Source organism: Mya arenaria, chromosome 7 (assembly GCF_026914265.1).
Source record: "Mya arenaria isolate MELC-2E11 chromosome 7, ASM2691426v1".
Taxonomy (NCBI): Eukaryota; Metazoa; Mollusca; class Bivalvia; order Myida; family Myidae; genus Mya; species Mya arenaria.
In genome coordinates this window covers 31,028,768-31,033,755 of record NC_069128.1, presented here as the reverse complement: position 1 = coordinate 31,033,755, position 4,988 = coordinate 31,028,768, and the positions used below count along the sequence as shown (strand labels likewise).

Sequence of the window (4,988 nt, the reverse complement as noted above, 5' to 3'; positions counted from 1 at the left end):
CAAAATAGCTAACACAACCCGGTTGAGAGGTTGAAGGTAAAGGCCTGATAGATTTTAGACGAGAGACGAATAACGTAGCAAAACAACACACACAACAAACACACGTAATGCATCTTTATGGAACTTTAATATAAAAAATTGGGGTATCCACCTTGGATAGGTCAATGAAACAGTAGTTGACTAGGGGTTAGTCAAACTAGTTTATCCTGTTTTCCTTTCTTCTGACGAACGGAAAAAGCCTGTGTACTAACTTGTTGATATTCCCGGCAGTAGCCTTTGTTAGATATGATTATGTGCAATTACTACATAAACATTTCATCAAAATATGATTGACTTCCCACAATATGTTTTAGCGTTTTATATATAAGCCCATATAAAATATTTTCATCGATAAGACCCACTCACCTTTACAAAACGTTCAGCACTTGTGGCAATGCTATAATTGTGACCTCATTTCAGAAGGACAAAACCAAAAGTTAATAACAATAGTGACACACGAAAGGATACACAACCTCATAAAAAACAACAACAAAAAGACATAAAAAATAAACTATAGTACACAAACTGTTTAAATTTCCTGTTTGCATATTAGAATGTATTTGCCTACAAGGTATACAAACTTTTACATTCCTTGAGAAGCTTCTAGACAATGTAATGAAATAAGGACCAGACAATTAACAGGGGAGTTGTCTTGCCAATCCTAAAATAGTTAACGTCCTTTAGCTTAATTTGTTGATTTTGAGTAACGGGATATTCTGAAAGGTGTTCAAAAGACAGCTAAACAGACTCAGTTTGAGGCTTATTACAAGTTCGAGAACGTAAGATATTCTGCAGCAAATGAAAGTTAAGGAGCCCAAGGTGATGATCTTTAGATCGCTCTGTGATCATTGATTACGATAGTGACTCGCTACCTATTGCATTACCGAGGCACATGTGCTTCTTGTGCTGAACGTGAACTTTAACGCTGGCGATTGTGCCAACACACTTGAACCTGCCTTTTAGATTGTGATGTATAAATCACCAAGTATTTGTATAATTCTTATCATGAGATCGTGGGTTTTTGAAAGCACCCACGTCATTGCATTGTGCGGTTAAAAAGCCCATGACAATTTCATGTGATCAGACCATCCGCTAATTTAAAATATATCCAGCGAAGTAGATCTCAAATGCATCATTAGTAAGAAACTCGTGAATATATATATATATATATATATATATATATATATATATATATATATATATATATATATATATATATATATATATATATATATATATATATATATATATATATATAGTTCATGCATAGTGCAAACATTCAGTCAAACCTACTAACAACTTACAATACTTGCATTTGGACCGGAAGAAATGTTCATCAAAAATTAATAGTATTCCAAAACACACAAAGTGATATAGAAACTTAAGATTGGAATAATATATCTATTCAGAATTTAAAATGTAAATGAAAGCATAAAATAACGCATTTATGGAATTCTTTGTAACTATTTTTATGTTATTTTAGAAGGTTTATAAGTTTCTCATATTCTATAAGTATAAATCAAACTAATATGGTGAATGCATTAGCATGTGTAGTTAGGAAGAATTCCATAACTGCTTTATTATATGCTTTAATTTTAAGTTTTGAATAATAATACTGTCTCGTGTTTCTATCTTAAAAGCCGTCATTTTTTTATGTATTCAAATGCCAAAATACAATCGCTGTACCTGTTTTGTAAATATGTTTATAGTTACTTTGTGTCTGACTTGAACAAAACTGTTTTAAAGAATTAAACAAGACATTCAATGTAATATAAACGCGAAATTCCATTATTTTTTAATGCCACATTTAGACGGCAACAAAACCATCAAATACTTGTTAATGGTTCCAGACAATGTAATTCACCTGACGTTAGCGAATGTGTCTTGCTAATTCCTAAAGAAGTTATATATCTTAACTTGTTGACAGGTTTTGTATCTTTTTAAGACGTAAACCTGATGAGATGGTTCTGCTTACTGTACATATTTAGTCTAAATTCCAATTTGACTAAAGATTCTTTATAAACACAACAAAATTGAGTAGTAGGATGGCGACAGTCTCGGATTGGTTAAGAAAAGAATCCAATCTGTTTCAAAAGTCTTTAAGCTTAACTAGCATTGAGCCAATTGTCTAACTTTATCATGATTAACAAAATGAAAATGACCTTTCTTGATTATCACCCAGTGTTGTTGTTTTTTCTATACAAGGAAGATCCATACAAACCATTCAAAATAACGATAACTATAATTGTCAGTATTTTTTCCAAGCAATATTTTAATAAAACATACCACAATTCCTACCATTTAAATAACAGGGACATGTCCAAACATATATATATATTAACCCTGATTAGTGAAACAATATAAGGGCTCAAAATACACTAAGCAATAGATACGAACACCCAAAATAGACCACAAAGGCATCAAAATAGCTTCATCATTATAATTATGTTTACCTCAAAATATCTCTATACAGTATTATTCAATTCGAAGCAATCATTTTACCGAAAAAAAGTATTTCTTTTCTCAAAGTAGCTTGGAATGCAACAAGGAGCAATTAACGTACAGAAAAAGAGCCTTATTTTACTAACATAATTATTTTTTTTGTGTTAACTGGAGTTCATTTCTTTTCTCTTCCCAAAATGCCAGATAATTTCGTTTGCGTTATAATTCTAATTATTTTTTGGAAGATTCATTCATCGGAAAAGCAATCATCAAACAACATATAACAATTTATGACAACAATAGATAAAGGACGTTATACATTCATAGCAACGATAAAGCCACCAAATTCATTTTCAGACAATCAAAGGTAAACTAATTTTGAGGGTAAGAACCCCTTGAGAATCTTGTCCTTTGTTAACAGGTTGTTGGCCTACTTTGCCAAGCAATTATAACAAAACAAACGTGTTTGTATTATGAATACAGTTTAGACAGAATTGTCCTGAGAATCAGACAAAAGTGGATTGAAAAACGACCTGAACATATTTGATCTTCATCAACAAAACATTCTGCCCCGGGTGAGGATCGAACTCACGACCTTCAGATTGCCCTGTGTTTGATTATGAGACTGACGCGCTACCTACTGCGCTACCGAGGCATATTAATCTAAACGCAAGTTATAAGGCTTGTTTTAATAACGTCGAATTTATGTTCCGTTTTATAGTTTGAGCGGTTAAACAACTATGTAGACCTCGAAGGTTAAAAAGTGAAAATAATTTACAGTAGTAACAAGCAATTCATTTGCAAGTGAATGCTATTAAGTTCTTGCAGCATACGTTTGTTGATGAAAATCGGTACATAATTTATAAGAATCATTATTTATTGCCTTCTTATATCGAATGGTTACTCTCAGACAAACCCAAAGGACTTCGATAAAAGTATTGCCATCACTCAAAGCATTGCCCAGTTACTGTTGCCATTTGACCATTAAGAAGAATGAAGCCAACATACATCGTGACACTGGCTTAAATGATGTATGAAAAGTGAATCTATTTTTATTCACGAATTGGAGTAATTATTCAGTTCAATAAATTCGCTTAATGCCTACTAAATATTGCTATCCCAGCTATTAAAAAATGATAATAAGACCATAACAATGGAAACAACAGGGACAAGCCAAGTAGCAAAAACAAGGAAGGTACTTGGATCAGTGCATGAAAGCTCCTTACCGAGAAACATAAAGCAAAGAGAAAAAACATGCATTCAAATATCATTACAAGTAAATGCATCAACTGTCAGTGAAGATTGGGAAATATCCTCAAAAAAACAAGACAAAGGTGTATTTGTTTGGCATCAATCGACGAATTAAGTTGGCCTTGTCTGAGAATTACCACAACCTTTTGGAAGCTGCTAGACAATGTAATGCAATGAGGAGAAAAGCATTTTCATGGAATGTTTCTTGCTATTCCATAAAGAGTTTACGTCTTTTAACTTGTTAACTGCTTTTATACTTATTTGCAAATGCTGAAAGTGAAAATATGGATTCTGCAAGTTTTATCATCAAATTCCTAATATTCTTTAGGCATAATATTCGTACAAAATCTTAACTTAGTTTAATGATAACAGTCCAGGTATTCTTCAGACAAAAAGCCCTGAAAGATCTAAGGAATAACAAGCTTTTCTAGCTTACAGTAATAAGCCTGTTTTCTTGCATAACCTTGATTTACAAAAACCAAATGCGTTTATCGTATTGATCATCATCAATAGTCCAAAATCGCTTAAAAATGTAAATATTACAAACATGACATCGAAGCAAAAATTGCGAGTTTAGTTTAATTTTTGGTTAAGGAACTCAAGACATTACAGCTACTGAGCAGACATATTTCAGATAAGTTTTAGCTGAATTCACAAAGGCATTAATAAACATAAGATTATCTACAGAAATGTAATGAAAGTGTCTAAAGTTGGGATCGGAATATTCCTAAACATTTTGGTTACATATAATTATCGGGTAATAAAAATTAAGATTATGAAACTACAAAACGTCCATGCGGGCGCAAACCGAGGCACATGTGAATTTAACGTCAATTTTACCCTTTGATCGGAAAGGTAAAAGTAAAAAAAAACTATAAAGATCTCAGGAAATAAAGGAGAAAGTGAATAAAATGCAGTGGTAACAAGATTTGCCTTGTGAGTTCTAGATAGTTCTCACATCATACGTTAGTTGATGAATATCGGTTCATTTTTTATTACTATCGTTATAATTTGCATTTTAAATATCAAATTATAACTCTCAGAGCACCTTAGCAGACTACAATAATAACATCGTTATCACTCAAAATAATGCTTTGTTTCTGTTATTGTCATTAGATTATAAGAAGGAATGAAAACAATATATAGTATGACCCTGACAATATTGAGGTCTGCATAGTTAACTTGCTTTGGACACTAACTGCAGTATTATGTTCCTTGCTTAAATGATCTCAACATCTTTGACCGCCTTTAAACTG

General features: G+C 32.1%; 1 non-coding gene across 1 annotated transcript; it reads right to left on the bottom strand.

Annotated features, from left to right (window-relative positions):
* Window positions 1–3,048: 3,048 nt before the first annotated feature.
* On the bottom strand, window positions 3,049–3,136 carry Trnam-cau (transfer RNA methionine (anticodon CAU)). Its single transcript is given in 2 exon segments — window positions 3,049–3,084; window positions 3,100–3,136. It is a non-coding gene; the product is annotated as a tRNA-Met (tRNA).
* Window positions 3,137–4,988: the final 1,852 nt, after the last annotated feature.